Here is a 26,714-nt window from a genome sequence, read left to right on the forward strand (position 1 = left end):
TAAAATTGACAGGCATTTGAATTTCAGACTTAAGGGTTTCTGAATGTTTAATTCCTTGCATATTTGATGGTGCAGTAGTAGTATTGTTGCCTCACAGCTATAGGTTTTCTGGTTTGATTCTTGGTTGGGGTGGCTTCTGTGTGGAGTCTGCATCTCCTCCCTGTGTTTGTGTGGATTTGCTCTGGTGCCCTGCCATTTTACAAAGACGTGTCTGCAGTATTAATCCCTGCGTCTCTGCTGAACATTGGTTTTGTTCTGTCCACAGTAAAATTGACAGGCATTTGAATTTCAGACTTCAGGTTTCTGAATGTTTAATTCCTTGCATAATTGATGGTGCAGTGGTAGTATTGTTGCCTCACAACTATAGGTTTTCTGGTTTGATTCTTGGTTGGGGTGGCTTCTGTGTGGAGTCTGCATATCCTCCATGTGTTTGTGTGGATTTGCTCTGGTGCCCTGCCATTTTACAAAGACGTGTCTGCAGTTTTAATCCCTGCTGAAAATTGGTTTTGTTCAGTCTGCAGTAAAATTGACAGGCATTTGAATTTCAGACTTCAGGTTTCTGAATGTTTAATTCCTTGCATAATTGATGGTGCAGTGGTAGTATTGTTGCTTCACAGCTATAGGTTTTCTGGTTTGATTCTTGGTTGGGGTGGCTTCTGTGTGGAGTCTGCATCTCCTCCCTGTGTTTGTGTGGATTTGCTCTGGTGCCCTGCCATTTTACAAAGATGTGTCTGCAGTTTTAATCCCTGCGTCTCTGCTGAAAATTGTTTTTGTTCTGTCCGCAGTAAAATTGACAGGCATTTGAATTTCAGACTTCAGGTTTCTGAATGTTTAATTCCTTGCATATTTGATGGTGCAGTGGTAGTATTGTTGCCTCACAGCTATAGGTTTTCTGGTTTGATTCTTGGTTGGGGTGCCTTCTGTGTGGAGTCTGCATCTCCTCCCTGTGTTTGTGTGGATTTGCTCTGGTGCCCTGTCATTTTACAAAGGCGTGTCTGCAGTATTAATCCCTGGGTCTCTGCTGAAAATTGTTTTTGTTCTGTCAGCAGTAAAATTGACCGGCATTTGAATTTCAAACTTCATGTTCTTCAGAATACATAGTAGCACAACCTTTTTTTCTAGCAATTTTCTAAGTTTATAAAATGAATATTTTAAATTTGTCCCTATTTTTGGGACTGTATTCCCCCATTATTGGCTTCATCCAGATTTTTGTGCTAAGGTTGACAGCTATGGCAAGAACTGAATTCACTGAATATGTTTGAGGGCTGTATTCCCTCATTACTGGGTTTGTCCAGGTGTTTTGTACTAAGAGGTTGACAGCTATGGTGAGAACTGAATTCACTAAATGATAGCCATTTAAGTTTCAGTCTTCCTCTCTTTTACAAAGCAGCTGATGTGGCGTAGTGGTATGTTACTCTGACTGTTTTTTGCTCAGGGACCTTGGCAGTAAAATGTATGGTGGCAACACAACATTTTATTCTAGCAACTTTCCAAGATTATACAAGCAATGTTTAATGTGTCCCTGGTTTTTGGGCTTTTGACCCCCCCCCAATACATTTTGGCTTTTTCCAGTTTTCTTGAGCTGCGAAGTTGAGATGCAGTTGAGTATTGAGTAGATTTTACAAGGAGCTGAGAGCTGCAGGGGAATAGAAGTTTAGTGCTTTGCCTAGTTAATACTATAGCACAACAGGTTGTGTACTTGCTTTTGATGCAGAAGGCTGTGGGTTCTACTCCCACAAGGGGTGGATGCTGCCGTACTGAGAATGTTCTCCTTGGTGAAGATACTAACTATGAGTCTGTTATCAGTTTGCCATCCATTTCCTCTTGCAATATTATTACTAGCTTATCATTTTTTAATGTAATATAGGCAATTTATTCCTGAGGGGCAACAGACACTTTATTTTCGATGAAACCATGAAATATAAAGGTGATTGCTAGCAGCAACCACTTCATTAGTTACAGATTTCTTTAATGTGGAATTATTTAGATGACTTACTTCAGAGATTGTGCATATTTACTGATAATGGACTGTAGAATTGTGCATATTTACTGATAAAGGTGGACTGTAGAATTGTGCATATTTACTGATAATGGTGGACTGTAGAATTGTGCATATTTACTAATAATGGTGGACTGTAGAATTGTGTATATTTACTAATAATGGTGGACTGTGGAAGTCTGAGTAGACTTTTATGATAAATGTTCTCAACTGGGCAGTTTTGCCATTATGGGTGCATATGGTTTGTTTCATTGCTTACTGGAAAAATGTTCAAAACAAATTTAAAACACCCTCTAACAAGTGTACTGCATTGTACAAGGAATATAATTTTAGTACAATGAGGAAGGTGTATCAAAGAGCACATGTATGTTTCATATGCAAGGGGCCTATGATTTGAAAACAGCCCAAAATTAATCTTTATCTGCCACTGGCAAAATGTATTTTCTTTGAATGTGGGTTTCAATGCTGTTTCAATGAATGTGAGTTTCAAGGGCAGAGAAGTTTTAATGATAAGTTTTCATTGTGAGACTGCATTGCTTTGTTTAACAGATGACTTAGTGTTTGTGCTGTAAAATACAAAATAAAACTTTCAAATGAAGTCCAACTCATCATAGAAGTAAAGCAGTATGCGCATTAGTGTTTATGGTAAATGGAGTGAAATAGCCAAGTAATGGTTCATTGGAATGGCTGCAGAGGCTCCATTCAACCATTATTTTGTCAGGGGGGAAGGGCAGCAAACTCAGACAGGCCCAGCTGAACTATACCTCCCAACTGTCCAGATTTTCAAAGAATGAATAGATTTTTGCTTCTTATTTTTGGTTTGTTCTTCATAAAATTTGTAGTTTTCTGGCAAATCTTTTAGGAATTAAGTCACTAAATAATAAGTTTCAGACTTCATAACCTTCAGAAAAATGCATGTTAAAGTAAGAGCTGTTCTATCAACTGTCTCAATTTATACAAGAGCAATTTTAGTACTGTTTATATGTGCCCCCAATATATTTGGCCTTGTTCAGATTTACTGCATTAACAGGTTGAGAGGTACATGCAAATAAATTGCTTTATAGAATTAGGCATAGCCAACCTCTCAACTGTCACCAATTTTTGGCTCAAAATGTTGCTCTTCCCCCTAACAATCCCTCTGCAAAATAGCAATTTTGGAAGAAAACATGGAGGGTTTACAATTAAGAAATAACTGTAATAATCAAAGTTATAGATTACTTGAAATGCATGTAGATTCTTTTATTTTGTCAGCTGCTCAAGGTAGCAGTACTAATATAAAAGTGTCCCTTCTTTGACAGGTAGCAGCTGTATTGTGTGTCTATTTTATATTTTTGCATCACATTTTTGGTCCATTTTTCATAAAATTGTGTTTTTTGGCAAATTAGTGACAAATCACTAAAGACTGAAGTTAGAAAATGACAGACATTTGAGTTTCAGATTTTATACCCTTCAGAAAAGTCATACTAATGCAAGACCTATTCTATTATCTTTCTAAGTTTATTAGAGCAATATTTAAAAATTGTCCTTATTTTTGGGCCTTTGTCCCACTTCTGTGTATGGCTTTGTCCAGATTTCTTGCTCTTGAGGTTGAGAGGTATGACAAATGTGTCAGGGCCATCACAGTCAGCCAGAGAGATTTCAAATTGTGACATGCTTGTTGCACCCCACTCCCCATGTAGTGACTCTGGATGTGTCCAAGCAAGGCAAGGAGTAGTTGTATCTACCTTGGATGGGGAGGACACACTGCATAAGTACTACAGTGGCTTTTCATCTGTCCTTGATTTTGCAGAATGGTCTGGTTTCTGTCATATTTTTGTACTGTTGATTTATGCTTATTACTCAAAGTGCCTGTTGCTCTGTGTTTAAGTAGCAATGCTTTAATGACCATAAGGTAAGCTTGTCTGAGATCGTAAGATGCAAGTAAGCTTTAATAAGCATACTGTTAAAGAATTGCCAACATTGAAAGCCTTTCTGTTGTTGCCATGCAGAGAATACTTGACTAGATAATGTATAAGCCTTGGGTATTAAAGGACAGGATTCCATTATTTTAAAAGGCTCATTACACTTGTTGGAGACTTCCAGTCATCTCTACAGACTTTACCCGTAAACTAAACAGAATGCCAATCATGTGTGGTCCATAACCTGTACAGTAATCCTTTAAGCAATGTATCTTGAGCTTGTTTCTTGTTTGCTTTTCATTTTTTACTTTTATCATGTTTTCCCCATGAAACAAGTTGTCAGGCAGCAGGTCTTTTTTGGATAAGAAACATTTTTACAAGTGGGGGCATCACATAGATTTCTACTTTCAGCATGTTACTTGGTACTTTAATAAAGCTGAATATATTATATATTAGAACTGCAGTGCAAGGAGAAGTGGTTTGAGTTGAGTGCTTCTGGTTTTCTTATACTTGATTTTGACTGGCATTCCAGTAATGTATTTAAAAAGTAATTTATTTTTTCATGCCTCACAACCTTTTGTTTCCATCTAGATATTAAGTAAGCTGTCATGCAGCCAATGCATTGAAATATTTTTATTCTTCTACACTTATTTTTGTCTTGATTGGACTTTCATAATGATGGTTTGCCACCCAGGGCAGCGTATTTAATTAAAGTTAGTTTTTTGTGGTTTTGTGCATAGCTCCTCCCCTTTCTGGTTGACCACACCCCTTCCCCTTGACCCCACCCATTCAGCTGTCTGCTGCAGCCCCCCTGTGATTTGAAGTCACCAGCCGCCACTGATGCCTAGCCTGTGTGGGAGGAGGTATGTGTGCTCAGGTCACACTAATGGGAATGCCCATCCTGTGTGGGTGGATATGTGTGTGTGCTCAGAGCACACTAATAGGCAAGCCCATCCTGCATGGGAGGAGGTGTGTGCGCTCAGGGCACACTAATGGGCAAGTCCATCCTGCATGGGGGGAGGTATGTGTGCTCAGGGCATACTAATGGGCAAGCCCATCTTGAGTGGGAGGAGGTGTGTGTGCTCAAGGCACACTAATGGGCATGCCCACCTCTGTGGAAGGAAGTGTGTGTGCTCAGGACATACTAAAGGGCAAGCCCATCCTGCATAGAAGGAGGTGTGTGTGCTCAGGGCACACTAATGGGCATGCCCATCCTGCATGGGAGTAGGTGTGTGTGCTCACGGCACACTAATGGGCATGCCCATCCTGTGTGGGAGGAGGTGTGTGTGCTGAGGGGCATGCCTGTCCTGCATGGGAGGAGGTGTGTGTGCTCAGGGCACACTATCACAGTTCAGGGAATCAATCATGATGTGCTGCCTGAGGGTGGTTGGGACAGCCTGCTAACTTCAGCCCCTCATGGAAGTAAGGAGCAGTTCGGAGTGATGCACACTGCACATCTCTCTCTCTCAAAGTGTTACTGAGCACATGTGGGGGTAGAGAAATAGTAGAAAGCACTCCCCAACAGCAGTATGACTCTGCCCCAGGGTCCACAAACTCCTCACCACCCCCAGAGATGGGTTGGGTCTAACCCTGGGGAGGCTATGTCTGGTCCAGTAGACCTGGTGGATAAAGACAACCAGGGGTAGATGATGGTCAGCTGTGGGGAGCCAAAGAGGTACAAAAAATATTTAGCAAATAGATCAAAATACCTTTCAGACCACATGGCACTACCATTGAACTCTAACTTTTTGCTGCCCTGTAAGTAAATTCTGCACTAAGGAACCAGGAGAAATAGCAGCGGTTACTTATAAGCAACATTAACAATCTTGCTTTAATGATAACCAACTTTAAACATTTTGTATAAGATCTGCCTAGAGACATTAAAACAGTACTAAATGGAAAAAAAAAATCTTATAACTTAGCTTGAATCATCTTTATCTGTGACCTCAGATGTTTGTCTATGGGAACCTGAACTACAGATAAAATCTTTAAGAGATTACACCTACAATCTACATATGCAATACAGCATCTTTAGCACAAACAACTTATTTTTGCATTTTATATAATATAGCAATTCTTGGATTTCAACATGCCATATTTGAACTTCTCTTGCTCGTTCCACATAAACCCGTTGCTTTCATCAAGTATTGGTGGCTGTAAGGAGTCAGGAGACTCGAACTGCAAATAGCAGAAATTACCTCAATGCATATTCATGCTACTCATGGCTGCTTTAAATCAAATGGTAGCAGAAAGTACCATCAACTCAAGTTCTACAATGACATCAAAGTCTGGTTGTCCACCCTTAAATCCAAGCACAAGTTAGCACTACGGATACTACTTCGCACCTAGGACTGGCAGTGGCAATACTCAACAAAGCCTTTTATTGATACCTGTCAAGAAATGTGTCAATATACATTTTTTGATACTTTTGATAGTAAACAATTTAAATGGGCTACACAAATATTAAAGTAAAACAATTTCTGCCTATGCTTGTAAATTAATAAAAGTGTTCCAAATCCATTTTCATGAATTTAATTTCCTCATTTCTGTGACTTATCAAGTCTGTGATCATAAATAGTAACTGTCCAAGCTACCTGCAGCTATTCCTGCTGTATGTGGGACTAAACTTAGCAGTTTTAATATCCTCCTGAATGCTCATATGTATATCTATGACACCAAAGTTAAAATGTGCCTTGACTTTTAATGCAAAATTACTGCAAAATTTTGTGATTTTGCCCATCATATACCTAATTCCAAAGCTAGTACAGCTTTTTTGGTGTGCAGTACATTTCTCCAGGAACTTTATTCCACCAACACCATGATGTTACAGAAACCTACTACCTATTAGGTGCTAATAATCAATAATACAGTAATAATTTATTAATAAATTAACAGTTTTAACAGTAATCAGTTTAAAAGATTGACATATATATTTCTAATAAAGTTATACAGCCAAAATGAACATGATCCTTTGAGCTATTATCCTCATCAGTCTGGTGTACATTATAAAAATATTAGTTTGTCATCAAAATTTCTTACATTATTGATGTACTTTTAAAAAATTTTGTTTTCACAGATATAGTTAGGTGAATTCAACTCGATTATCATCTAGGGGATTTTTCAATACTTCTGCATTCCATGCATTACACTTAAGCTACAATGTGCAGTAACGCTCAGTGTTTTGCTATACTAGGCCTGGGTCACTGAGGAGATTAAAGGAAATAGCCTAATAATGGTTTTACAGAAATCAGTAGCCTAGATAATCTTTGCTTTCCTTGCAACATTTAACAGAAAAGTGAACACTAAATACAGAATTGCATAATCTAGGACTCTTTGTTTCTGATCATGCTATCATGGTACAAAATCATCCCATCATGCAACTTCTTAGGATGCCCTGGAAGCTGAAAAATACCACAGCACAGAAGGCTAATTAGCAGATCACAATCAATAAACATTAAAAGGTGTATTAATGCATAGTTTTTTCCATGCTCCTTGTTATTATTGCATTCCATGTTACTGTTCCCGAAGCCACACTTATTTACAACCACTCATTGCTATCATATTACTTAGATCCAAGGCTACAAGGGTCCCCTTCCTCTACTGTACCGTAGAAAGACCGCAACAGGCCCATACTGCCACATAATAATGGTGCACCCTGTAAATATGGTACCAGCCTGCAGAACAGATATCTCTTACTTTCAGTCACCATCATCATAATTAATCCACATTTTCCCATTTGTACATGGTATCAGGGTATCGCATCAGCTGTCACCACCTCTGTCTCTGTTTAGTGATACTTCCCTACTTTCCTCCACAGTCATGCCTAACTGTCACAGGTTTTCTGCTGTGCAGTTCATCCATCTCTTGGCTGCAGGCCTTCATTACCTCTTGCATTCTTCCTGTCCTTCCAAAATCTTCTGTACCAAATAATCTTCTGCTTTTCTGCACATGTGCTTAACCACAGTGATCTGTTCTCCCTGACCTTGTCTACTACAACGCTACTTTGACTTCATCTCTTATGTCCTCATTTGTTGATCTGTACGTAATGTATGCTACTACCCATCTCAGGCACTTCATCTGTATCGCTTCAAGTTTCCTCAACTGCTCTGCCTTCACTGTCTAGGTTTCTGTGCCATACAGAAGCACTGGTCACACCACTGCTTTGTACACCTCATTTTTCAGATTTGTATTTCTTCTATCACACACTACCCCTGACACACTGTGCCAGTTGATTGCATCTCCCCTGTTTCTAGTGTTGACTGCCTTATTCAGACTTCCCTACTCCTCAACCACACCTCCCAGATACTTGTTAAGCTATTCAATTGTCTTCCCTTCTATCTCAGTTTTCAGCATCTTCTGATTTCCCCCATTCCCTGCCAAGACAGCAGTCTTGTCTGAGCTCAGATTCATCCCACGTGCCTTCAGTTACTTTGCTGAAGTTTCTGAGTTTCTGTTTAAAGTCTGTAGTGCAACATCAACTGCATATAGTAGCTTTTTTGACCTGTCCCCTCCAACTTTATGTATTTATTTTATTTTATTTTGCTTTTGTTTACCATGTTTGTGTGGCTGGGTTTAGTCAAAAATCTCTTTTCAGAAGATGCCCAGGGAGAAAAGCTTCAACAGATTACACAAATTTGTTTTTTAAAAAGACAGTCAGTAAGCGCATGAACAGACATTAATAATCGCAAATACATTTGCTAATTACGTTGCATTCGTGTGAAATAAAGGCAACTATTACAGTATAAAATATATTTTGAATTTAGTATTTGATGAACATTGAACAGTTGAATAGGTGTATTAGTGGGTTTGTCAAACAGATGATAGATATTGCGATTAGTGCTTGGAAATTCAAAGAAATGAAAGTGAGGGAACTTAGTAGGGCAGAAAGTGTTAATTTAATGAAGAGGTGGGGTACTAAGCAGGTCCACAGACAATTATATATGGCTATCACATAGGTTATAATAGAAGTATAGACATGGGGTGTATATGGCTCAAAGTTATTAGTATACTATTCAAGTATAAGTGAAGACTGGATGTGGGGCATAGGACTGAATGCAGAGAAATCATTTGATGATATGGCAAGTTGAAGATTGCAGTGGCTAATTTCAAATTTAAATTAAGATTACTTGTTTGTTAATATAGTCAATCAACAATATTAACAGCAATGGGCTTGGAGATGACCCCTGATGAACACTCACTCCCACTATACCTGTAAATGGTTCATCTCCCAGGCCCCTGCCTGTAAGTGTTTCATGTCCCAAGCCCCTGCTTATACTTATCAAGGGTATCTGAAGTTGTCAGACATTTGGAATCCATGGCTAAACTTAAAATGGCCCTTGTGGTCATTAGCCTAGTAAAAATCTAAGAACTGGTAAACCTTCCAAGAGTCCAAAAACTTTCTGTATTTGTATCACTGGGTCCTTGTGCATAACCTGCACAAATTCTGCCAATACTTCAGTGATCTTAAACCCTTGCAGGACTGCCAAAATAGCACTTCTTTGGACCTTATCATATACTTTCTCCAAGTCTGGAGAATGCCTATTTGGATTCTTGGAATATTTCCTTAACTACACCTTCTTCTACACTATCTCCCTCATTGCAAACATCTGGTTGGTTGTGCTGCATCCTGATTTAAATCCAAACTGTTCATCCCCCATTTTAGTTTTTTCATAACGTGATAAGTACTCTATTTCTCCTCTTAACTTACCCAACATCTTGATATCTTCCATTTCTTCATCTGAGACTGCTACCTTCTCTGGCTTAATTTTCCTGAGTGCTCTACTAATTTCTTCCTGAGTGGGATCTTCTTCTTCTTCTTGCTGGAAGTGGCGCTCTACTGAAATGTCAGCACTTGAAATGGTGAGTACAAACAAGCTAAAAAAGCCAAAAATACCAGAGAAGAGTGAATCTTTAATATTGCTTTTCTCCTTTAATCTTTTTTTTGTGGGGGGCCCTACACACTCCTCAACTTATATATACCAACTCCAACATCACCATATCACCATAGGTCAGAGAAAGGGGAAAATCCTGAGAAATGGCCATCTTGGACTTAATATAATGTAAGTTCGTTCATTCAGGCATTTAGTTTCCATGTTATAGGACTCACTCTAGTGGGTCCCAGCATTTCATCTAATTACCTCTGGGAGTACTCCTTTCACCTGCCTTTGACATCCTCAGGACTTTTGAGCAGATTGCTGGTGGAACCCCTTATGAACGGTGTCTACTGATTATCTTTACCTTTTTGTCATTACTTTGCAACCCGACTTTCTTTGTGCTATTAGCTGAGTCACATTCCAGAAGTGGATAGAGTTTATCTGACAAATTGTTCTTTGAAATTGCAACTGCTGTCTTAGCTTATTTGTTATCCAGCCAGCATTCCTTCTTAGCCTGGTCCATCTTTTCTATCCCACACTTTTTTCTGCACTCCTTCTTTCATTTGATAGCTTCCTGGACTTCTGCATTCCACCACCAGCTCTCCTTATTTACTTTATTTCCATATCTGACTCTGCACATATCTGTTCTATAACCTTCACACTTGCTGCTTTAAAACATTGCCATTCTTCTTAAACTCCACATATTTCCTCTTCTTTCTAAGGTGCTAGGCCCTGAGTACTTCCTTAAATACCTTTACTTTCACTTCAGTCAACTTCCAAGTTCTTCAGCCTTGTCTTTCTTGACCTTGTCCAACCACTGCCTGCAGCTCATTGCAGCCACCAGTGGTTTATGCTGGGAGCTGACAGTTTCAATAACGATGACACTGCAATCTCTGATTTTACTCCAGTGCCCTTTCCTTATTAGTAGGAAGTCTACCTGAATTATATGTTGACCAGTGTTGTACTTGATCATGTGACTGTTTCTCCTGGTGAAATCATCAAGCCATTTGCCAAACAGAAGTGTAGATTGGCCCCTCTTTCTTTATTCTTGGTAGGTTCTAGGTAGTCCTCATATCCTATTTTGTCTGTCTTAATATGAGCATTCAGGTCCCCCAATATCAACATCAACTGATTTTGTCTTACTTCATCTACTATTCTATCCAGCCACTGCCTGAATGCTCTCTTTTCCTCACTTTCACAATCCTACTCTGGAGTGTAAACTGAGATTATAAATCTTTACACAGTAATCTAATAGAAACAAGCCTGTCAGTAATTCTGATAACATCTCTCATTCTCTTAAGAAAACTGTCTCTCTGTCACCACAGTTTCCACACCATTTCTAGTTCATTCCCCCCTGAGCAGTAGTAGTCTCTGGATCCCACGCCAAAAGCTGCAATGTCTTTCTGCATTGTCTCCTGAATACACAGGATGCCCATTTTCCTTCTTACTATCATGTCACCCACTTCCAACCTGCATCCTTTAGCGGGCTGGTGAATTTACATCCATCTTTTGCTCAACAGAGCTATCCCAAGGAATGTAGGGTGGTTGACTGAACACTAGCTGGCCAATAGTTTACTGACTCAGTTACACACTCCCCAGTGGGGGAACTTTGCGGCATAGATCAGAACAGACTGAGTCCTCATACCACTTAGCACAACCAAATACCCATGCCAGTTTTTGGCAACATTAGTCAATGTGATCAAATCAACTAGAGCAAATGTTTAAATTACAGAGTGGCTAGCCCTGACATGGCATGCAGTCTGTGATCCATGTTCTCCTATCCAGAGGATATTGTGCACCACAGCTGATGTCTAAAGTGATTGGTCTACCCAAGTCTTCACTCGATAGGCACAACCTAGAGTCGGTGTTGATGTCCACAGTTCCATTCAAGTTTGGGTGCACTCTAGTGGCATGCCTCTCAAATTAAACTGGGAAGGTTGGGCTTGAATGAAGTACCTTCCATCATTGAGGTGGAAATACCCAACATTAGGTGAGAAGAACCCCCCCCCCCACACACACACACACACACACACACACACACACACACATGACATACAGACTCTATACATACAGTGACTGGATGTTCTGATCAAGCCCTGTGCCTTGTGTTTGTGAGGCAAAGACCCTAGTCATTATGCCAACTATGTCTCACTTTCAGTCACTTTTCTATAGCTACTAAACTTTGTCCATACATACCACATCTTCTCCATTTGCCAGAGTACAGTTTCTTTGTAGCAGACTTATGGGCCGAAGATAATATGTGTACAACATCTGGATCCAATGTATGACTCCTGACTATCGTCGGAAGAGGAGGAGCCAAGCCGTCAATTTTAAGGTGTGTAGGGAGTGGTGGAAGTGGTGGAATAGTCCCGACTGATGAACGAGTAGGTCTGGGACCTGATCCAGGAACCATGGGCCTTCCAGAGCATGTTTCCGAAGATAGGGGAACCACACTTGACGAGGCCAGTAGGGAGCAATTACGATCATTTTGCTCCCCAAGAGCGATGCCTTTTGAATCACCTTGGGAAGGAGAGGAACTGGAGGGAAGGCATAAAGCAAGCCGGTGGGCCAAAGATGGACTAGTGCGTCCATGGGGCTCTTCCCCGGAGCCGGGGTTAGGGAGAAGAATTCCTTGCACTTTGCATTCAGAGGAGTCGCGAAGAGGTCGCAACACGGAACTCCCCATTTGCTGAAAATCTGACTTGCAACTGTCATATTCAGTGACCATTCGTGAGGAGAGAGGATGGTTCTGCTCAATCTGTCGGCTATCACATTGGACTTGCCCGGTATGTGAGTAGCCACTAGGAAGCGTTTGGTCGAGACTGCCCATTCCCAAACTCTCATAGCTTCTCTGCAAAGAGGATAGGACCTGATCCCTCCCTGTTTGTTCAGGTACCAGACAACTGACATGTTGTCTGAGTGAACGGCAATTACGCCCTGAGGGAGATAATCGTGAAGGGCTTGGAGAGACAGAAGCACCGCTCTCATTTCTAGAATGTTGATATGAAGTAGGGTCTCTTCTGGGAGCCATTTGCCTTGGACTGACCTGCCCAGGGAATGCCCCCCCCCACCCCATCTGGGAGGCATCCGTGGTCAAAGTGGCCGCAGGAGGAGGTGGAACAAAGGGTCGTCCCTGATCCAAATTGGAGGGTACTAGCCACCAGCGAAGGTCCCGTTTGCATGTTTCCGTGATCCATATGAGGTGACTGAGAGGGAGTTCCTGAAAGGACCACTGAGTTGAAAGAAGCCACTGGAGAATTCTCATGTGCAATCTTGCCAATGGGACTAGAAGAACTGTGGCGGACATAGATCCCAATAGCTGCAGGACCATTCTGGCTGGGGCTTTGGACCTGGGAAGTAAGGCTCGAACTTGAGTCTGTATGGTTTGAATTCTGTCTGTAGGTAGATAGACCCGCATTTGGTTTGAGTCTATCTCTACCCCTATGAATCTTATTCATTGAGATGGCAGCAACACAGACTTTGGCCAATTGAATGTGATTCCAAGGGAGTTGCCCAGTGATACAGTGGCTTGTAGGCTCCGTAGTAGTAGATGCTTGGAGGTGGCAGTTAGGAGCCAGTCGTCTAGATACGGAAACACCTGGAATCCTAGACTTCTCAGGTGAGCAGTCATGACTGCCAAGCACTTGGTGAACACCCTGGGGGCTGTAGTGAGTCCAAAGGGCAGTGCGCGGAATTGAAAATGACTGCCTCCTAGGCTGAAGCGCAGATGTCTCCTGGACGCTTGATGTACCATGATATGGTAATAAGCGTCCTTGAGATCTATGGAGCACATCCAAATACCCTTCTCCAGCAATGGGAGAATGGTTTGTAGGGTGACCATCCGGAACTTGGACTTTCTGACTGAACGATTTAGGATGCTGAGGTCTAAAATGGGCCTCAAGTCCCCGGTCTTTTTTGGCACCAAAAAGAATCTTGAGTAAGTCCCTAATCCGATCTGGTCTGTGGGGAACGGTTGGATGACTCCTTTTTGCAAAAGCTTTAAAACTTCTGAGGCTGCAGTATCCCGCTGACTGGGTGGCGGGTCCGGGATTTTTCTGGACTGAAAGGGGGGATGAGAGAATGGGATGGAGTAACCTCCGGCGATAATTCGAAGCACCCATCGGTCCTGAGTGATACCTTCCCAGGCTTCTAGGTGCTTCGAGAAACGACCCCCGACTGGCTCCGGAGCAGCACAGCCGGGCAATCCCTCAGGGACTATGAAAGGCTGAAGAGCCACGAAAGGAGTCACGGTCTCCAGTGTTGCATGGGCCTCTGCCACCTCTGGGACGGCGTCTTCCGGAAGAATTTCCCCCTCCTCTGCCTCTGGAAGGGGAATCCTCCTGCTGAGAGGGGTAAGGCTTCTGAGATCTACGGAACCACATCTTCCCTCCTCTTTTAGCCTTGGGATAAGGCCGAAAGGGAGTGGAAAATCGTGCCCCTACGGCAGTCAGAGTCTTACCCTCCTGCTCACAGCGGGTTAGTGTGTCCTTTACCTTGGGTCCAAACAGGGAGGACCCATCAAAGGGGGCGTCGGCAAAGGAAGACTTGAAGGCCTCCGCGAAATGACACAGGTGGAGCCAGGCTTGTCTCCGTAGAGCAATGCCTGTACCCGCCGCTCTACTCGCCCCTTCGGCCGCATAAGAAATGAGCCTCATGGACGAGTTCGAAATGGATGACATAGTAGCCAGCTGAGAGCCAACCGTCTGGGCCAGCTCCTCAGGCAGGTTACCCAAGAGGGTATCGGATAACTCTTTAATCAGATCCCTCTGAAATCTGGTGAAGTGCGTAAGGTAGTTCAAGGACCTCAAAGTAAAGGCCGCTGAACTGAGGGTGGGCTTGCCGTACCGATCCATGCTCCTAGACTCCTTATTAGGAGGATGGACGGACGTCGAAGCCTCTGCTACATCTTGCTGGGTAGCAGATGCCACCACCAAAGCATCTACAGCCACACCTTTAGTTAGGAATTCTTTATCAGGGGGTGCCGAGAGGAACTTATTCGGACGAGCAGGCACCGGTTCCACAGAGTCTGGGTGTTCCCACGCCCTTCGACAGATCAAATCCAAGAGCTCATCGAAGGGCGGAGACACCCAGGAGGCGGAGGGCTGAGCCCCGAAGGCCTTCAGGAACACTGACTCATCAGCAGAGGGTGGTTTGGATTGCCAGCCGCCTCATTGTTTTAGGGCTTCCAGGATGTCTGCAAAGGAGACATCATCCGAGGACGACTTTGGAGACCCCTCTGCATCATTGAGATCAGTGTCTGATGTCATAGACTCATCAGGGGAGTCAACGTGCTTCCTCTTGCATGATCTCTTCCTGGGGGGTTCTTCCGAAGAGGCTTCAGAAGGACCTCCAGGAGGGGGAGAAACCCCAGCGGGGGTAACCTGAGGCCCGGGGGCTCCGCTGTCTAAGGACAGGGGGACTGCCAAAGACCCAGTCTCCGTATGCAGGGAAGGCGCTGGGGAAACCGTGGAGGTAGCCAAGGAAGATTTGGCTAATGCACTCCTCATAACCCTGAAGGCGGGACCACCAGAATCCTGGGAGGGTCCCACCTCCATGGCCACGGCAGTGGACGGAACTCACGCTGCCGACGCACCAAGAGGGAGACTTGGGACCGAAAGTATCAATCCGGAAGCCTCCCCCCCAGGGCCGAAGGAAGAAGTCCGTGTACTGAACTCCGACCCAAGAGCCGGAGTTGGAGCAAGGGTCGGGCCCGACCCTAAAACCTCCACCGGTTCCATCAGTGCCTGCTCCAACGGTACCGAAGTTGTTGGAGGAGGAACCACAGTAGGGGAGTGGACCATCGGCTCCAAAGCCGAATGGGCTGGAGCCGAAACTAGCTTTTGGAACACCGGAGACTGGAAGAGTCTAAGGAGCACCCTGTCGATGTCCAAATCAGACATCTTGGATGATCTAGAGGATACCGATCGGGCCCGAACCGATTTTTCCATCGGCTCCGAAGGGCTCGGGGACCGGCTCCGAATGGACTCTACCACTATCGGCTCCGAGGGAGATCTCAAGGTAATTTCCCTCGGTGCCGACAAAGACTTCGGCTCCGAAGGGGAAGAGTCTGAGCCGGTAACCCTTATCGGCTCCAATATCAGTGGAGCCGATGAGGGTGACCCGCCTCTCGATGCTCCAGCCCTCGGCTCCGAAACCAGAGGGGTCGAGGCTGGAGGCATCGAGGCAGACTATTCCACCCTCGGCTCCAAAGTCCATGGAGCCGATGGAGAAGTCTGCTTAGATTTTTTTGCAGTCAGTTCCGACAGACTGGTCGGAGCCGACGCTTTCTTCTTTTTAGAAGGAGAAGGAGAGGAAGATAAAGCATCCTCGAAGGATGGCTTGATTAATCCTTTCAGGATTAATTTGTTCTTCCTCTCCTGGAGGACTCTAGATGAAAAGGCGTGACACACGCTACACGATTCTTGTAGGTGCTTGGCGCCTAAGCAATAGACGCACGAGGAGTGGTCGTCCATTATGGACATTTTGAAACCACACCTCGTGCATTTCTTAAACCCGGAGGGTTTGTGTTCTTTAGACATAGCCCAAGTTAAACACAGTCAAAAGGAAGGGTTACAGCAAGTTAAATACCCCTACTTTAAAATTTCAATTTTATAACAACAACAACAAGTATATACTTTTTTTTTTTTTTTTAACAGTAAATAAATAAATATTGCACAGAAAAGAAGAGATATAGAGAGGGTCAAGACCCTCTAACTTAAACGGGTACTTGACCCACAGACACACCACACAAAAACAAGGTAGTCGAAATAACAGGGGAAGGCCCCTCTAAGTTAAACGGGAAACCTTCCCTAACAGGAAAAAATACGAAATTCTCTACCAAAATACCTAAGCACACTCATACAACAATAATATAACAACAACAGCTGTTAAAACAGCTTTTGGGTTTAAATCGATCAAATTTCTGACAGGAAAAAGCCTAAATGAATAGTACTTAGCCCAGCCAAGTTGAGACTATGTCCAAGCTTTGTAAGCGGCAAACGAGATCTGGGGGATTAGTGGTGGTGCATCCTGGGATAAAGATAGCTCAGCCAATAAGAGGCCTCGCTCTATAGCATAAGCGTGCCGAGGAGGTCGGCTCCGATCCCATCAGTACAGAATGTAGGTGAGATAGGATCACATAACATCCCCTAGTTAACCTCTTTAATCAAAGCCTTTCCACTGGTTACATTTCTGTAACCTGGAATATAGCCATTGTAATGCTGTTACAAAAGTGGCCCAACCATGGACCATGGTAACTACAGACCCACTGGTCTGACTAGCCTCATATGTAAAGCTTTGGAACATATTATCTCAGATCTCAGTAATCGGGATATGGAAAATCTCTTGACCCTGTACCTATGTCAATTAAACTTTGTCAAAGAAATGTCCTGCCTCGCCTCCTTAATCTCATTAATTTCTTTGAAAAAGTTACCAAAGCCGTGTATAATGAGCATGCAGTACATTTAGTATATCTGGACCTGGTCAAGGCCTTTGGCAGTATTCCCCATGCAGGCATTATTGACAGACTTGAAAATCTGAATATAAATCCTTATCTCCTACTCTAAAACTCCTGTAAGCTGGAGGTCCTTTGCACAAGCTAAAAACTGAATGAAGTATTTTGACTCCACTTTGTACCCAGGACTCAAGGGAGTACATTTATACCACTGTATTTAACATTGCCTAAGCATTTAAATCAGTTTTGAGTTGTTCCCTTAATTTTTTCTGTATATTACTGTGTTTTTTCTGAATCCAAAGTTACAGCTACTAATTGCATGTTTTACTCTTTGTACTGCTTTTTCAGGCTAGTTATGTGCTGTGACTAGCTACTTAAATCAATTTTGAGTGGGTTCTGATATTTTTCTTAATTTTTCTAGTTTTCCTCTCTCTCTCTGAATGTAAAGCTACAGCTATTAACTGAATTGGTTATACAGTTTGCATTGTTTATTTCTGTGCTGATAAGTGGATTAATCAGTGTTGCTGTGCTTTTTTTTTTTTTTCAAACTCAGCTAGTTTTGGTCAACTGCATAAGCTATCTAGAGGTTGTAGTCATTAAGACTGGTAAGAGCAGGGGGGCTGGTCTAGTCCTGGGAATAAAAATGCTATTGGCTAGCGCTTTATCTGTTTACAGCTTTCATTTTCCCTGTTATTTTGTTATTGTTGTTTTTCTCTAAGACCCTTGAAATTTGAAGCTAATGTGCATAAACTAAAACCAAACAAGGCATTTTAACTCCATTTTGCATCCAGGAAGGAGGGAGGTAGCTAACCGCTCCATTTTGTAACCCAATTAAATGGGACTGCACAACTCTAATTGAAACCAGGAACACCAAGCTAAATGCATTTGATATAAGTGCTTAATATTGAGTGTATTGATAGTGCTTGCACTATTTTTACTGCTAAATTAGTTAGTTTTGCTATAATTAGTTTACTGGGTTCTTCTGTTGGCAAAATATGGTCTCCAGGCTAGTTATGGGCATTACTTGCTAGACAATCAAAATTCAAGTGCCTTGCTATTGGTTGATGTGCTCCATTGAGCTTTTTGTTGTTTATTTTCTATATTATAAATAAGGCAGTTTAGAGTGATGCTGCCCATTGCACAGTGCCACATCACTGCTCTGTAAAGATGCAGGCATTTAGAGCCTTATGTTTCTCTAGGGTCTATGTTAAATCAGCGAACACTTAAAAAAGCAAATGCTGATTTATCGACCCTCTTTAAGCAAAAGCTTAAAATCCCAAACACTCGGAACAGCGATTTTATTTCCCAGGGAAGAAAATCGCTGTTCCACAAAAAAAAAAAAAAAGCCAACTTCAAAACAGTAAATAAAGTGAGGGGCTGTGCCCCCCACCCCCTACTTAAATATACCAACTCCGAGATCGCACCACAGTGGAGGAAATGGTCCTGAAAACGGCCCAACAATTTTTTCCCTGGGAAAAAAATTGCTGTTCCGAGTGTTTGGGATTTTCAGCTTTCCCTTAAAGAGGGTCAGTAAATCAGAGTTCGCTTTTTTAAGCGTTCACTGATTTAATATAGACCCTTTCTCTACACAACCTACTTCCCAAATTTGGATTGTTTTTTAAATAGTAGTTGCGTGAAGAGGCTCTAGTTCACACTAGGATGCACACTGCTCTTCATGTGTAGACTTAGGCTGTAAATCATAGGTAAAATGTCCTCTTCAGCCCACATTCGTAAGCACATGGAAAAATGAATTTGTAATTTCTAATCATCTCTCTAGCTAACCTGGTTGAAATGGGCATTCTGGATAATGTAGCAATTGTCTCATGTTTACTGCCAACCCCCTATTACTTAATCCAGTAGACACATAGTGTGTGAGAGATGTAGTTATACATTGGAAGCGAAGCTAACTCACAAAGCCACAGCAAATATAAGGCAGGTTGCCAAAACCACACAGCATTAAACAAAGCACACACAGCTCAGACCAAACACCTAGACTGATGTATACTGGGGCTCCTAAAAGTAGCATACCTAATCCACAAAGGCATCCTAAATGTAACCAAAGAAACATATACCCACAGCAACTTCACAAACACACAGCGCAGACATCACCCACCATGAAATATACATCTAAGAATCATTCTGACAGTTCAGAAGCCAATAAGGCAAACCTCTACACAATCCAATATCCTAGCCATAAATGACTTTTTAGTAAGACACACCAATACTCCACTCACCAGGATATGAAAAGAGATGGTCATCATCTATCAGGTGCCAGGATGCGCAAAAATCTATTTCCTATAAACATTCCTTTCCTTGGAAAGCATCTATACATGAATCAACATCACATGGTGACTTGGTTCAAGACCATTGAAAGCATTCCATCAGTAAAGGATTTCAATGCCTTACACCTGTTCAAGCCCACTACATTAGAGAAAGGCACTAAAGGTGGTGGTGTTGCCATATTGTTAAAAAAAGTATTTCCAAACTTGTTAGATAAGATAATAACCTGAAACCGCATCTAACTTTCTATTAACAAAATCCCTTATCATACCTTAACTATACGATACGACCCTCTTTTTGTCCCCCACAGCCCAGACCTCAAACCTAACTTGTATGGAGTCCCTATGTATTAAGTCAACACCATCCTCCTAGGAGATATGAACTCCATAAACTGGGAGATTTATACATCGTCAAACATGTCTGTCCACAGATTTCTGGATTTCATAAATAAAAACTCCATAAACCAGTTAGTTCAAACCCCAATCACTGGTGATAAAATCCTGGACTTGGTCCTCACTAAAATGGGTCAGCTTTGCTCCTCAACAACTGTAACTTTTTCCCCAGTAAAATCAGACCCACAGGTCAATCACATCCACTGTAAGACTGAAGCCTGAAGCATTTTCTAATACCTTGGTATGCAGATATTATGCAAAGGCTACTCTATTAAAACTGAGTGATGACCTGTCTAAATTCAAAGGACCCTTCCATTTTGATGACCCCCACTGCTTATATGGAATAATTCAAAGCCACATTTTATGTACATATAAACAGTTGTATTGATGCTTCTGCCCCCCTCCCTAATAAATACACTGTCAAATTTAAAAATAAGTACTTATGATCAGAAACTCAACCATAACTCTTTACAGTGACTGGACCTTTAGGACTTCAGCTGCTGTGATTAACTAGTGAGAGAGAAAAAGCGTAGGGAAAACCATGAATCACTTAGGTTCATAGGTTCATACTAGGCTATCTGTCCTAGGGCATTTATAAGCCTAGCCAGAATGTGTTTGCCTTTCGCCACCCATTTTAAATTTATTTTGCTATGCCCTTTTTCGAGGTTAGTATACTGTGCCTCTGTCTAACAGTGACACAGAAGTGATACCCGGGGTAAACCTACGATCTCCCATTCACTCATCAAGATTCCTCTTGAAGAGAGTCAATGAGGGACTCTGCCTAACCTGGACTGGGATTTTATTCCAGAGTGAAGGGAGCCTCTGGGTTATGAATCTGTCCCTCCAGCATGTCCTATTTATTTCAGTGCTGAGGTTCAAGTCTCTCGAGCGTGTAGCTTGATGGGATTTGGATTTTCTGAGGTGCAGCATGTCCATTAATTCCGGGTTGGACATGGCTTTATACGTCAGGCACAGATCGCCTCTGAACAGGTGGTATGCCACTGAGTAGAGCTGGAATTTCTTTAACCGGGCAGCATATGGCATCTGTTTGAGCCCTTTGATCCTCTTGGTGAGGTACTTTTGGGGTCTTTCCAGTTGCTGCAGGTGTCTGGTAAGGTACATCCCAAAAGGGGCATTGTACTCAATTATGGGCCTGATGAGGGATGAGTAAAGAGGCACGATGACCTCCCCTGATCTACATGTGAATCCCTTCATGATTAGGTGGGCTATATAAAATGTTTTTCTAACCACTTTGGCCACGTGGTTGTCAAATGAGAGATTGCTATCAACTTGGGTCCCCAGGTCCCTAATTACTTCTTCTGTACTTAATGGATTACCACCTATGTGGTAATTTGTGGGCACTTTGTTTTTGCCAAAGGGGATGACTATACACTTTTTGGCATTTAGCTTGAGGCCATGGCTCTGGCACCAGTTGTCTGTTTCTATGAGGCCCTTTTGGAGGATGCTTGTGTCGGCTGGAGAGTCGATTATGGTGCCCAGTTTGCAGTCATCTGCGAACTTGGTCAGCCAGAGTCCTTCCGTGTTGGCCTGTACCTCTGAGAAATATATACCGAACAAGAGAGGTCCCAGGACTGAGCCTTGTGGGACACCACTTGTAACTGGTTTGGAGTCTGACGTGGCTCCAGCAATTCTAACCATGTGGGTTCTGTCCTTGAGCCAGTTTGAAATCCATCTAGTGACATAGGAGTTTATATTTAAGCTGGTGAGCTTATCTATAATGCCCGAGTGGGGTATTGTATCGAAGGCTTTTGCGAGGTCCAGGTAGGCTGTGTGGACCACCTTCCCCTCGTCAATGGCCTTGGTGACTGTTTCAAAGAAATCAACCAGGTTTAAGAGGCAGGATCTGCCCTTAACAAAGCCGAACTGGGTAGGATCCAGTGTCTGTAGGTCCCCAATATCTTAATTTATGAGGTCCACGATGATCCTTTCCATAGCTTTGCAGGCCAAGCTAGTCAGGCTTATGGGGAGATAGTTTCCAGGATCTGTTGAGGCACCACCTTTATGTTTAGTGTTGCCAGACAGACAGTGACTAAAAGACAAGAGAGAGAAAGAGACAAAGAGGGGTGCATTTATTTTCTGGCCAGTGTCAGTGTGTTAGTATTGTATTTCATGGCTGTCAAACATGAGAAACATAGTCCAATACTTTTGGATGCTGCATATGCTTTAGCACTATACCGGAGCTTAAAAGTAACTAGAAGTGCTTTAAAACAGCTTATTAACCACCTTGATGACATCAGTAAAATACTTAACAAGCCCGTTGTTTCCCTAGTTTTATAATCTCAGCACTCCATGCACTACAATAAAGTTAGATTTTTTTACTGATATTAGTTTGGGACTTGTATTGTGAATTTGTAGAGAGTATTTTTCAGTACTGGAAGTCCAGTTGAATTTCTGTGTCAGTGAATTAAATTAGATTTGGCTGAAAATGTGGTTTAGCAGTGTTAGGAATCAAATAAGCAGAAGAAGGAGAATGATTTAGTTACAACCATTTTTATTTTTTTAATGTAGCAAGTATTCTTTATGTCCATAAGGAAGGATGCACCAGGGAGTTGTGGGTAAGGGTTATAGCATGGGGGAGAGTGAGGAAAGTGAGACAGGATGTCCGGAAAAGGCTTTATGAAGAGATTGAAGTCAGAGTTTTTTTCTACCATGGAATGAGAAATCTTATAAATTAAGAATAAGTATAAAATAAATACTAAATGAGGTGTACATTGAACAGTGGGATGAAAGGTACTCTAACAGGTATGACTGTTTATATCAAGTGTAAACTACTATTTGTCTGTTTTTTTAGGATCTTTCTTCATTAAAGATTTATTGGTCCCTTATTTCTAACATGCAAACTGAGCTGGTTGAAACATACTACATATGACAATCTAGTGTATGGAATGTAAGACATAAAATCGGCCATTATTTGTGACACTTGAAGGGTGGTAATCGGGGTTTTAGGTTAACATATATGAATTGCAAGATGTCTTTTTAATTTAAAAAATATGCCATTTATCACTTGGTTTGTAACAGTTTTGATGTTATCTAACAAATACAAAAATTTGAAGTTAAAGTAAAAAAAAATACCTCTGGTAGAATGTAAAAACATTCTGTGGCTGTAAAGTATTTGCTGTAATGTTTTATGAATGGGTTGCAGGTATTGTTCTTTTTACTATTTTTCTATATTCTTTTCCCTTCTTCCCCACCAACCATTAGCCTCCCCACCCCAATAGTCCTCAGTGCAATGGTTCCTGACACAAGGGAGGTCCTACCTGCACTAATTGAGAACCAAGTGGAGGAGACCATTATCCAGACAGCCCTTACTCTTTCATATACTCCATCACTGAGGAAGGAGTGTCTTCAGTCCTACCAGATAGTCTGGTCTTCCCCTCCCCAGAATCGGTCCATTCATGTTTCAGGAGAGATCCGAATTGTCTCCAGGCAATGAAACTATACTGCACTCGCTCTCTCTCTCCTCTGATATCCAATTTATTTTGGATGACAGCTATGAGGGTGGTTTTAGTTTTTCTATCCCCCAAACCTCTTGTGGCTGATGAAAGCAGTCATGTCAGTTTGAGGGGCTACTATGCTTTCCTCTTTGCATATGTGCTCCCACACACATGCAGTAAGGGCTACCATCACCAGTCTAGAAGCACCAAGCCCATGTCCCTGTTCCTGTCTATGTCACTGTTGCCTGCAAACCACTTGACTGTTGGTGATGAACGGCCAACCAGACCAGCCCTCCTGGTGATTGTTTATATTAGGACACATCAGGATGTGCAAGAGCCACCCACAGTGTGACGTTATGAAGAAAACATGATTAAAAAAAAAACAGGGTAACATACATGGAGAGGCTTACACCCTCCCACATCCCCCAAAAGAACTGAAAGGCACTTAAAACTGTGTATAGCAAAGGATGCAATGGGGAAAGCAGCCCCCTTGCTGGATGTGCCTGGCAATCTTTCACTGACATTGGACCCAATTCCAAAATACTTGCTCTCAGTGTAAGTGACCACTTACACTGAAAGCATGTATTTTGGAAGCTGGCTCTAGGTGTATGCCTGTTTATAGATAGACCTTAACCAAAGTAAGTCAGTTACACTGTGAGCAGGCCTTTCAGAATCAGGACAGACCTACACTGAGAGCAACTTTTTTGAATCTTGAACATCAAGACAGTAATGCCTGACTTCAGAGTTTCAGTTTTTTTATACTTTAACATTCAGAAACATTTTAATCTTCAAAAAACTACAGAATTCGAATAACAATTAAAAATGTGCCAAACACTTAACTGACAGCCACATTGGGATGTTAATCAAGTCAGCACTGCCCACATGTGCACAAAATAAGATGGAATATCCTAAAGTAAACAACAGCTGCATTCCCTTCCTAGCCCCAGGATGGGTGAGTCAGTTTCATACACTCATTCCCACCCACCCCATCGAGATCTGCAAGCATACAACCACTGTTCAAACCTTGGTCATCTGAGCCATCATCAGAGCATTATCCTTTTACCTCAGAGCTTAACTTTTTCCCTTTTTATATTTATACTTGAGTTTATATGGACTAAAACTTGTCATTTTTTTATCACAAATATTTCCCCCTTCCCTTTACAGACTTTGTATTTCAGAGTAATATTACATAGCTATAGTCAGAGTCACTCTCATTTACTGCCCTGCTGTGTTCTGCATCTTGTTTTACCTTCTGACTGCTGCTTGAATACATACCCCCTCTTTTGCTTCTGTGACAAGTCTTCCCCTTTCATCTTAGTTTAAATATACAATCACTCTTAGATACACCCTTCCATACAGTGATATTATTTAATGGTTATTGTTGCCCAGTCAGATTTTCTCAGTAAAGAAATGAAATAAATAAATAAGTTGTTAAACAATATGGTGAAGCATCACATAGGTTCATAAGTGTGTACTAGGCTAATGGCCCTGGAGCCTTTACAAGCCTAGCCCATAGGATTACCCTGGCATCGTGCCACCCGACCTTAGTTCCCAGTGCCTCTGTCAAGTAGAGCCACTGGAGTGATCCATGGGTGAATTTTTTATTTCCCATCCACTCAAGATTTCTCTTGAAGAGGGCCATTGAGGTGTTCTGTTTGACATGTATGGGAAGTCTATTCCATAGCATGGGCAGTGTCTGGGTTATGAACCTGTCCCTCCAGCTTGTTCTGTTGATTGTGGTAATGAGGTTGAGATCTCTGGAGCATGTGGTGTGGAGGGATTGGGATTTCTTTAGATATAGGATTTCTAACAGAGCTGATCAGACATGGCTTTGTAAGTCAAGCAGAGATTGCCTCTAAGTAGGTAATATGAGACAGAGCATAATTGGAGTTTTTTCAGTCTGTCCATATAGGACAAGTGTTTAAGGCCTAGGATCCTCTTTGTGAGGTACATTTGAGGCCTCTCCAGTTGTAGGAGGTGTCTAGTGAGGTGCATGCCAAATAGGCTATTGTACTCAATGATTGGTCTAATGAGGGAAGAGTAGAGGGAGACAATTACCTCTTTCTTCCTAGATGCAAAACCCTTAGTAATGAGATGTGCCACATAGAAAGACTTTCTGACCACAGTGGCAATGTGGTGGTCAAAAGAGAGGTTGCTGTCAACCTGTGTTCATGGACTATCATTGATGTGGAAATTCATGGGAACTGGGTTTTTCCCAAAGGGGATGATGACACATTTTTTGGCATTGTTCTTAAGGCCATGGTTCTGACACCAGTTGTTGGTCTCTGTGAGGCCTTTCTGTAGGATGTCAACATCACTTGGCTCCCAACTTGCAATTGTCTGTAAACTTTGTCAGCCAGAGTCCCTTCATGTTGGCCCGGATGTCTGAGAAGTAGATAACAAACAGGGGAGGACCCAGAACCAAACCCTGTGGGACTCCACACGTGACTAGTCGGTAGTCTGACTTAGAGTCAGCTACTTTCACACTGTGGGTTCTATCTGTGAGCCAGTTTGTAACCCACCTAGTGATATAAGGATCGATGCCTAGCTTAGTGAGTTTTTCTATGATTCCTGAGTGGGGAATGGTATCAAAGGCCTTGGCTAGATCAAGGTGGGCTGTATGAATCACCTTGCCTTCATCCACAGCTCTGGTGACTGACTCAAAGATGTCAACCAGGTTGAGCAGGCATGACCCACCCTTCACAAAACCAAACTGTGTGGGATCCAGAGTTTGGAGATTCCCTATATCCTTGTTTATTAAGTCCATATTGATGCATTCCATAGCTTTGCATATCAGACTCGTCAGGCTAATGGGATGATAGTTCCCAGGGTCTGTAGTCGCTCCTCCTATGTGGAGAAGGATGACTGTAGCAGTGTGCCATTTGGTAGGCACAAAGACTGAGGTGAGCTGTGACTGAACAGGGCACACAGGTGAGGTGCCAGTTCACTCTGTAGTTCATGTAGAACACAGCCAGGGATATTGTTAGGTCCCATAGAAGCTGTATTCTTGGCCTTGGACAGTGCTGTTTTAACCTGTGCAGCAGTAATACTGGGTGCCTGGCAATCTACTGGTATCGTGATTAGTTCTTTGGTGGGGGAGAGAGGGATAAAGTTAGAACTGAATCTGTCGTCCAGTATATTGGCAATATCTGCTGGCTCGGTATAGGAGGTGACATTGTGCAGTAGTTCAGAGCAAATCTGGGTACTGCCGTGGAGATTCTTTACATAACTGTAGAAGGCCTTGTGGTTATCTTTACTTTCTGCTGCAATTCTGTTTTCATAGCTAGCTTTAGAGGATTTGATGAGGGATCTCACTTTTTTGTTGAGGCTGATAAGGGAGTTTTTCCAGTCTTGGGACTTCACC

The sequence above is a fragment of the Protopterus annectens genome, chromosome 3.part1 (assembly GCF_019279795.1).
Source record: "Protopterus annectens isolate FY-2018-M chromosome 3.part1, PAN1.0, whole genome shotgun sequence".
NCBI lineage: Eukaryota > Metazoa > Chordata > Ceratodontiformes > Protopteridae > Protopterus > Protopterus annectens.